Raw genomic sequence first — 11,367 nt, 5'->3', positions numbered from 1 at the left:
TACTAAGCCAGTGTATCGGGCCAGACAAACTGAAAAATTGTTTTCACTTAAATACCAAAAGAGAAACAGTCATATATATAAATAATATTTTTTTTAAAGTAAGCCTTTCCTACTATCTTTATTTGATTGAATTATTAGCGATGCGAGAATGTGCGAAATATATATTTCATTGAAAATATCAATACACTGAAAATTAATAAACTCTTTATTAAAAACTGGTTTTGTACAAATATTTTTGCATTTGCGTTACTGCAGAGTGTAAACATTTTGGATACCGTCCAAATCCTTTTAAATTAATATTATTTTTATGTTTTATATATGTAATACAAATAATTATTTCAACTTTGACTAGATTGATAAATCAGATATTAATCGCTTATAAAACTAACACAGTTATCGACCACCTGTTCCCTATATTCTACAATTTTTTTAATGGTATTTGACTTAGATATTAAAAAAATTTGGGAAAATAGATTTGAATTTAAAAAAAAGCGAGCGTACAAAGTACTCATGTTAGAAGTGAAACTTCTTTGTAAATTAGTTATTACTAAGGTAAAGGCCCAATATATGGTCATGGACCAGTATATGATCATTCCACGTACTTTTATATCTATATTCACAGTCTTTCCACTCTGTATACGTGCTATTGATTATATAAATAAACTAGCGACCCGCCCCGGCTTCGCACGGGTGCAATGCCGATACTAAATACACTACAGAAAATCTGTGAACGTTGTATATAAAAATGTGGGTTATCCATAAGAGATAGACATATACCACGGGCATTTCTGTAGACCTTTTCTGCCTGCGTTTGCAATGTTAGCGGAAAAAATGTAATTATTTACGACACACATTAGAAACCTCAAAAATAACAGTACTTCTCCACTATTTAATGGATGTTATTATACATATAAACCTTTCTCTTGAATCACTCTATCTATTAAAAAAAACGCATCAAAATCAGTTGCGTTGTTTCAAAGATTTAAGCATACAAAGGGACATAGGGACAGAAAAAGCGACTTTGTTTTATACTATGTAGTGATGAAAATAATATAGTAATCTGCGTTTACTGACGTTATGCGACAGAATTGTCATTTAAAGTTCCAATAAGTAACTACTAAACGAATACATCAAAATCAAGCGTGTATTTTTTCTCGATCACCCTTTCTCAGTCTCTTTCAATCGCTCTTTCCCTTTTCTTCAATAAAAATGCTGCACATCTTCGTGACTCTTCGTAAAAAAATTACCTTCGTACGCTTGAAGAAAAACTTTTTTCAATTTGTTTCCCTTGTTGTTTCATTTGTTTCACTTCAAAAAATTTGTTCAAAGCTTAAAGTCAACCTGAGGCGCTACCATTGGTCTTGGACTTTTCATTACTGTTCCTTTACAGAAACTTATGCTTACGGATGGCAGTTTTCTAATAGGCACGTTGTTAAAAAAATATTTAATCATATAGGTAACACAATGTACACTTATGAACATCAAAAATAAATATACATTAAATGCTTCTAATTTTACATTTACCTACTGGCAGTTCTCAAATCAAGGGCGTAGAACGGAAGAGAATAACTGGCTTTCTGTGTGTTCTGGTTTCCTAAGGTTTTCTTTCATTGTACAATTGAATTGTATTCAAGAAAGGACCATTGGATGGGTTAAAACCTAAATCAGGGATGAGCGTCTTACGCTATTATGGCCTAAGCTAACACATCAAACAATAACGCGGTCTAGAAAAGGCAGCCGCCTTTTTGTATGTATTATATGCTTGATTACAAACTCTACTTAATTCAAAGTATAATAAATAACTTTACTATAAATTAAATTGATTTATAGACCTTATATTCAGAACTGAAAAGCCTACGGATTATATTTTCTAATATGTATTCAAATTTTGTAGCCATTTTTACTAAACAGACATATCGGGCCAGTTAATGTTTGAACTACTACATACATCTCTTCACAAGAGATCATAATTGATTTTTTAAGAACAGCAACACCAAAACGTCCAACTAATTACAAATTTCAAAGGAGCCCCTAATTCTTCTAATTACAAGGCTAAACAACGTTTGTGAGGTACTTTATAAACTTTACCGTCCTTTGATTAGGCATCCCTTCAGTCTTTAAACCTGTTTTTAAATTTAATTTTAAAATTATCGTAATTTTAGATTTTTATGTAGTATATCAGCTATTCCACATATTAAAATTACAGTACACCATGTGTAAACAACACAAACATGGTTTATTAATTTGAAATAGTACAAAGTTTAATATATAATTAATACATGCTTTGAAATATTTTTCATTTTATTTTTAATAACTAGTGACGTCCCTTTTAGATTTGGGCCTGAGTTTTCTCGATAATTTGATTTTTAATAGGTAAGTAGGTGATCTGCCTTATGTGCCTGACACACGCCGTCGATTTTTCAGTCAAAGGTATGCAGGTTTTTCCACAATGCTTTTCGCGTCCATACCACCGTGCTAAATGCGGACTAAACCAAAGTCCCTACCTAGACCAACAGTGATGCGCCTATTTTGTAACTATATGTTATTAAAACAGTACCGCAATAACCTTTTTAGTATTGGCTCTAAAATTTCTACATCCTTTTCATGGTCATCTAATCAGCATGTAGGTGATTAGCCTCCTGTAACTGCCGTCGACTTTTTTGGGTTTAAGATAAGCCGCTTTCCTCACGATGTTTTACTTCACCATTTGTGCGAATTTTAAATGCGCACATAGAATGTATTATATATTTCGTGTTGCATGCGTATTGTGACAAATGTCTGACTCAATCAGTACTCGCTTTTTTATTATTGACGCACAGTCAGTGTGCGAACTTACGACCTTAAGGATAAGAGGAACGCTCAATTCTCTAGCTAGAGCAACATTAGGGGCGCATTTTATAAATAATCTGTCAAAATTAACAATCTTTTTTTACTACCGTGAGTAAGATATTATAACAGTTGGCTAATGCAAATATAGTATTTTCTTCTTCATCTACTTCAGAAAGAGCATCATAATTACTATATTTCATTTCGATTTAAGCAAGCACAAATGAATGGAAAGTTGTGACGTCGGTCCGAGGTCGCTCCCAACGGCGAAGATAATATTTCTCCTCTGATCCACTGGGATTATTAATCTCACTTTGTTTTTCAAAATTAAATATATTAAATCAAGATATACGAACCGCAGGGCTTTACGAAATAAGACGTAATTTAGTTAACGCTGGCTCAGAATGTTCGTTTTAATAAAGTTGGGGATCTTTCATTATTTTGTGTTAGACCGAAACAATAAAGTTATTCGGCTTAAAAAATGAATTTTTGTGCTATAGTAATAACTACAGGAAAGCATTTTATTCAGAGTCAGAGAAAACAGTTCCTAACAGCTCATATCATTATAAAGTACCTACTGTGGAGAGTGTTATGAGGAGTTGGTTGGGTTGATTCCTCCTGCATCGTTTCATCACCTTACGTGTCGTATTAACCTTAAATAGCATTCTTACTGCCTTGATGGCTGGAAATCCTTCACAGTCGGCTTCACTATAATTAGTTTTAATTATTAACTAAAGTCACTTGGAATCGGTATTTTATCGGAATACTGTCCGGTATATGCATCCCGTAGGCTCCTTTGCCCCCGTGTCTTATAAAAATTTAAGTATAAGGTTTTGAAAATTATTATTAACTCCTTAATATTGATATAAAATTAGAAGCTTAAAAATACCAAAAAATTACATGCCACCTAAAAGCTAAAAATAATTTTCTTAATATTTAAAAAGTTTATAATGTTACGAAATATTTATCTATAGATATACAAGCTAGTTAAATATGGAAAAAGCAATGTGATTTAAAAAAATCATATCGTTAACTTTTAATTAAAAGAACAAGGACATAATCATTTCTGTCTTTTCAAATATCATTAAAAGTTCAGAAGCAAATAGCGCTTTGTAGATAAGTCTACATTTTCCTTATTAAAATTCCGTATTATCTCCAATTATATATTAATTAAAAATCGTTTTATCCATGTCGTAAACTTATGGCTATACTTAGCGGACGACTCTCGTCCCTCGTTTCGTAGGTTCGATCCCCGGCCGTCAACCAATGTGACTGACTGTACGACTTTCTATGTACGAATTTAACATTTACTGGAACGATGTAGGTAAACATGGTGAACCGGCTTGAAAACCCAAGAATTCGACTGCGTGTGTCAGTGTTGATTCTTGCCTATTAGATTAAAATGTGATCATAAAAATAAATAGATATCTGAGGCCTAGACCTAAAAAAATTTAGCGCTACTGATATGATCAAAATTAATTATGATTTAGTTAACATCATGTTATATACAAAATATATTTTTGAGGCAAATGTATTTTAGGATGTATGTACGGTGTGTGTTTATCCACTCATGTATCCAACATTTATACTTGGTTCTGTAGGCTACAACGAACTAAGAGTGCGAAGAGAATCCGCGCTTGTGATGTACTTAATAAAGTTGTTACATGGCAAGGACAGTAATTTGGCAATACTTCAGTACCTCAATGTGCCTGATAGGTACGTCAGAAAGCGACATCCTCCACCATTACTTCATGTGCCCACAGCTAGGACTAACCTTCTGCAAAGGGCACATGTCATTAACGGTACTTTATCCATACACTGTGAAACAGGCCCTTACTGTGATAATTTACTTAACAAAATACATAGCGGACCTTTTTTCATTGTCCGTTGAGTGAGCTGGCAAAAGTAAAATATTTTTTTTGGTTCCTACAGTTAGTTAGTAAATTTCTTATATTTTTCATTTTGTAAATCGTATGTTTGTTTTTTTTGTGTTTCGTCTGTGAAGTGTATTATTATTTTTCACTGGTGTAAATTTAGGGTCACCTGTTAAGGCAGGAGTGTTTTTATGAATAAATAATAATGTTATTTTTGTTTAAATTCGCACAAAAATAATCGTGTTATAAATACTTTTAAAAAGCATACCCTAACTTTAACGAGAGATTTCAATGAAAAGACATTAAAAATAAGATGTAGGTTAAATTCTGCTATGAATGTCATATTAACGAGTTGCTTTCAAATTCAGCCTTTTATGAACCTTTCATTACCTTTATAAGTAGCTATAAGTTTTTAATATGAATGAATAGTGTAAAATTCTACAAAGCTGTTGCCATACCAACGTTGTAAAAATTAGTCTGATTCCAGGTACAACGTTTTTGTGTGAAATGTAGTCATTTATTTGTTTGATACTGCTTTTCTATTAAATAAAATAAATTTGAATTTGAAAATTGTGTAGTTTCTTTAGCTATTTTCAGCAGATTTTATTTAATATAATATTAACAACAAAAATCAAGATTATTTCTATCAAAAAAAGGCTACCTTTTAAGATTTCTGCGTTGTTTTTGTAGCCATTCGTTTTATCTTTCTTTCTTTTTTTTCTTTGTGTGCACCTTTTAGGCAAAGGCTTCCTTCTGAACTTTCTTTATTTATCAAAGCAAATAAATGATATTTCACAGTTTTAGAAAAGCTCTGTGAACTCAGAGTTACTTGATTTTTTTAATTTTATTAGAGAACTTTTTATATGCTATGTGTAATAAAAATAAAGAATTATTACAACTGATTCTACTTATTGGAATACTGTAATTGTTTTATTAACACATACAATTAAACCAAACATTCATGTCTCCTCAAATAAAGGCAGCTTGACAATCAACAACTTTCATGTCCCACAAATAACAGAAAATTACTACAATAAAATACCCTAATTTCCCACTAAAGCGAATAACAAAACAATTAGAACCCTTACAGTCGTTACTTCTCATACATACGTCCATCTGTAATATAGTTTGGAATAATATTTAGATTTAACTTTCATTTTTGTAGTTGTTTAATATGACGGAGATAAATTTAGTTTTGCTTTCCTCGCTCAACGAATAAATATTGCAATTGCCGCAGGGACAAAACTTTTTGAATTAGTTTTAATTTTATTTTATTAATTTTTAATCGTTTTTATTATTACTATGTAGTTTAATATAATTGTAAATACTGTATATTTCATTATCATCATTTAGTAACATGAATATATTAATTTTAATATTTTTAGATTTGTTATTAAGAATTTATAATTATGACAATTAGTCTTTTTCTCGACTCAGTATATCCCCATGGCTTAAACAGATTTTCGTAGTAGGAAAAATCAAGTGTTCTTAAACTATCGATAAACATAATCCATAAACTATAAATCCAGAAATATCTAGTTGTAAAAACAATTACAAAATTACAATAATTAAAATATTATCTCTAGAAACATCGAATTTCTCTCTTATTTCCATGCAGTTTTATATTTTAATTATCTTTACCACAGAACACTCACAAAGTTAAACGCAGTTTCATAAAATTTTAGCTAATCTAAAAATATATCTATGAAGATAGCTTCTGTATGTATTATACGTAATACTATTTATAATTATTTAAGCATCCTCATTTTACTGAATTTTTATGTGGTGTTTGAAATAAATAAAATAAGTAATACAGAGGTACTGCCAAAGTTCAACTGTGGCAAACAAGGATAAGGTATGCGATGGGTCATAAGATAGGGCTAGTTACGGTATTAAAAACTTTCTCGCAAATTCTCGTGACACAGATAAGCGTCGTTTATGGGGATCAAATTCTTACAAAGCTTACATGTGTGTGTAAAGAGGGCGACATTGTAAATGAATATTTTTTTCGATTAAACTTATCGCGTTTTGTACTATGTTATATTTTGTGTTGTACAAATACAGTTAATTATCTCCAAAGTCATAGTGAATAATAGAATCATTTATTATTTGACAGTGTTGCAAAGGCTGATCGTATTACAAACAGTCAAAGTTTATTTTTATTACAATTCTGTATTTATGTAGCAGTGGTGACCGATTCCGATTATTTGAAAAGAATCTCTAAATGTCTCTAAATGTGGATATTAAAGCTATAATAAACTACTAGCGACCCGCCCCGGCTTCGCACGGGTGCAATGCTGATACTAAATACACTACAGAAAATCTGTGAACATTGTATATAAAAATATGGGTTATCCATAAGAGATAGACACTCTATCGATTAAAAAAAACCGCATCAAAATCCGTTGCGTAGTTTCAAAGATTTAAGCATACAAAGGGACATAGGGACTGAGAAAGCGACTTTGTTTTATACTATGTAGTGATAATACTCACTTTTTCTTTCATTTTTGTTTTATAGAACAGGGGGCAAACGGGCAAGAGGCTCACCTGATGTTTCATATAAGAATATAATTTATATGCGTATCACCTCGACGTCCTTCGTCCCACAACTGAGCGCTTAAAAAAGCAGCTTTTGCCACCTACCACCACTATGTGGAAACAGCTACCCACTTCTGAACCAATTTGACTCAGGATTCTTCAAGAAAAGCGTGTACCAATTCTTAAAAGGACGGCAACGCACTAGCGAGCCTTCTAGCAATGTAAGTATCCATGGGCTAAACATCATCTTAACCTCCTACCCGTTTGCCCCATAAAACGGAAAAATGCTCTTCGTAGAATACATTCTATGAATATAATTTTAATTCGGCTCATATAATTGATAATAAGTCACATTTAAAATTAATTGAATACTTGTAGCAAATTTTCTATATAGGATACAAATATAACATGATTAATTCGGCGAATTGATAATCCAATTTGCAAATGATATTTGTAACATCACGATAAAAATTCTTAGAATAGTACGAAATGTAACGTCTAAATAACAAATAAAATATGCTAGTATTAAATAGGACCGAATGTCACTTTGGGTATAGGACACGTTGTGTAAATCACAGCGATTGTGTAAATAAATTAGGTGTATAATATAAAACATTCATTTTTATTAAATTATTAATAATGTTACAGCTAACATGCACAAAACCAAAACTGATTACATCGATAAACAATATGTATATAAAACAGAAAACAAGTAAGTACATTAATAGAAAATTTACATTTAAAAAAAACTAAATGACACTGAAATTTAATATTTGAAACCATATGCAATATTTCATTTTATCTTTATTCTTCCCGCCTCGTCTAAAACTCACATCTTCTTTGGTGAGTTGGATAATATGATATACTAGAAAATATCAATATAGCGAACTTTGAACGTCAGAAAAAAATTATAATATAATAATAATTCAAAATTTTCATAAATGGTGTCATAGTTAATAAAACATTAGCCAATTATGCAGGTAAAAACCGGGGGAGTTCGTACGAGTTCGTACGTTTTTATGTGTTTAATTAAATTATATTATGTTGTTTCAATTTCATATAAACATATTAAAAGTTTAAATTTATAAAACCATCAATAAACTTTTGAAAGGTCCATTATATATGTTTTATCAACAAGTTATAGTTACATATTCAATGTAGAGAGTTTAGATTGAAAAATCATCTAAAACAAATAAAAATTTATATTGCGATCAAAATTGATTGTAAATTAAACATTTGAGCGATTTTCAAATTCTTCTTATCCGTTATAATCTGTACAGTGTTCATGATCTCTATGTAGAAGTGGTAATAGAATGGGCAGATGTGATGCGCTTGACGACGTTCCGCCATCGTTGCCTATTAGAGGTCATCCTGCTGCACTGACTTAGTGATCCTCCTACGGCAGACTTGATCTTATCAGACCAAGGCGTAGGTGACCTGGCCAGCGGTCAAGTGCCTTTCACCTTCCCGTGGACGACCAGGCGTTCTATGGACTGATCACCGAGATACGTGTCCAAAGAATGTAAAGATGCGAGATTGTTTTACAAACAGACGCTGCTTAATACCGAGTTCTCGAAGTATCGAGACGTTTGTACGAAACTTGGTCCATGAAACCATAAGCATTCTCCTCCGGCACCACATTTCCAGAGCATCTATTTTCTGCCATTCCACATCTCGCAAGGTCCACGTATCTACTGCGTACATAAATTTCCTTGACACTATTCAACATCGTAAAATAAATGGTCCCTTACAGCAATGTCTAGGTTCTGTGCTTTAGGGGTGACAGTGAACAGTTGATTGCGACAGCTTCTCGCTACCCGCTATAACTGTGCCCGTACCATTGAGTGAATCGTGGCGTAAAAAGAATTCCTTGAGAGGGCCAATGTCGATCCTTATTTATGAGTCAGCGTATTATTATGACTTGCCAATTTTCCGGGAAATAAAACCGCGTTACAGCGCCAGTTCAGAGACGTGACTGCCGGATCGGTTTCCAATCTATACTCGGCATTTTGTATGATAATATGCTGCAGATCTTGAGCTGAATTTCAGCGCTGATTTTGTTTGATACGCTATAGTAATTTCGCTTGCCCTTGCTTTGAAAATTGGTCATGTTTGAAAAAAAATTGTATTTGTTCCTATTTTCCTTTTTATAATACGATAATATTATTGGTTACATACGCGTTTGATCCAAGGTACACGCGAACAGACACTATTACTTTACCGACTAAAACTCATGTGTAGACATGACATAGATTTAACACACAATGAGTTCTATATAGGAATCTACAACATTTTATACAGTAAATTGATAAAATATAATAAAGGAGAACAATTAGATGGAAATTTTAATGTTAGTAATACGGTGTGTCATAAACTTGCAAAAGATACAGCACATGTATTTCTGCATATTAAAGTTCCCCATATGAAAATCTAAGTTCGTGTATAAGGAATCTGGATACGATAATTCTGGCATAACGCCGACATGTACTACAGTAAATGTCACTTTTATAATTCGTAGAAGGATTATATGTAATAACAAAATTGTATGCAATGAAACATACGCAATTGTGAATCTACTTGTAAAATAACAGATTTCTGTATCAAACTCAAAGTCATACTAGCTTTATTCATTTTGATAAACAAGTACACGTATGAACGTCGGAAAAGAAGTTTTATTAATTCTAAATTTACATGTATTACCAGTTCGCAAGTCACGGGTGCAGAGCGTGCTAGAAGAATTGTTTCATGATCAGCCTCCTGTGACTGACACTCGCCATTAACATACTCTAAAATCATACAAACATACCGGTTCCTGAGATAGTCACACAAATCTGCTCTTATTACATTATTTTGTTTACTAAACTTAATTATATTATTTACTATATTTTATAAAGCTAAAGAGTTAGGGCACAAAATATGCCTATTACTTTAGCGAGTTTATATAAATCTTCATAAAAAGATTGGTCACAGCAGACAAGGATAAAATAAATAGTTATCAGATCGTCATCACTCACAAATTCCATTTACATCCAGATTCCAGACTCGAGATTGCATTGGAATATTCTTTTATGTTTTATTTAAGTCACATGAAATATAAAACTGTTATGTATAAATTACACATTTATTTATAGAATAAAACAGGATGCTTGCAAACAATTAATAAAAGAGGTTCTACCACTGCTAAAGGTAAACCATTTTAACCAAAGACTCAATATAGCGCTGCCCACATATAACAAGATCATTGTTTTAGCAAAACTGATTAAACTGACATAATGTATGTCGGTGCAATGGCGCTGGTATCAGCTGCTATTGTCATTATATGTCACAGCGCACGTGAATTAACAACGTCAGTCTTATCAGTATATATCCGTTAATACTTGTGGTCTATTCCTTTTGCCAATATTGTTATATCAATAAAATGACGACTAGTTGATAGTATTTTATTAATAATAATCTTGTTGTGATTAGTTGTGAGTAGCGATGCCTACAGGTTCGAATTTAATGACGTGAAATAAGTGATACCTTAATGATCTTATGTTCCAAAATAAACGTATTTTATTTTTTTATTTTTATTGGCATTTGCATTGTCTTTTATTAACATAACTTTTACACACTTAAAGTTTTTTTTAATTGTTTTCTTTATGGCATTTGTGTCAACAGCCACTGTCATAATCATAAAGTCAAATTAGGTCAAACCCTATAACAGTGGGTTATTTGATTTGCTAATGTTATTATTATTAAAAGCAGTTTATCATACATTTGAACCTTGTAACCATTTCACACTTGTTTCTACGACTGCCGTTTGACTCTGTCGTCGATTGGTGTTTGGTCACGGAATAAATGATATTATGTTACGAAACTTGTTTATCACAAATTTTATTAAACATTGACCCTTCGAACCAAGCAGAAGCCTTTAAAAAGTTTACACTCAGGTCTTAATTAAACGGCTGATGCCAACATACAAATTTTTTTACACCAGCATGTGTAACTTCCATAATCATTTAAAGCCCTATTCTTGATCAACTCAGTGGTGCTCAGTTCTCCTTTTCCATACTACTTTGTCTGTCTTACCTCTTCTCCCGTCGGTTATCTATGTTATTTCTTTTTCTCTATAGGCTTTTATCTGCGT

This window comes from Pieris rapae, chromosome 8 (assembly GCF_905147795.1).
Source record: "Pieris rapae chromosome 8, ilPieRapa1.1, whole genome shotgun sequence".
Taxonomy (NCBI): Eukaryota; Metazoa; Arthropoda; class Insecta; order Lepidoptera; family Pieridae; genus Pieris; species Pieris rapae.
Note: the sequence above shows the minus strand (reverse complement) of the source record.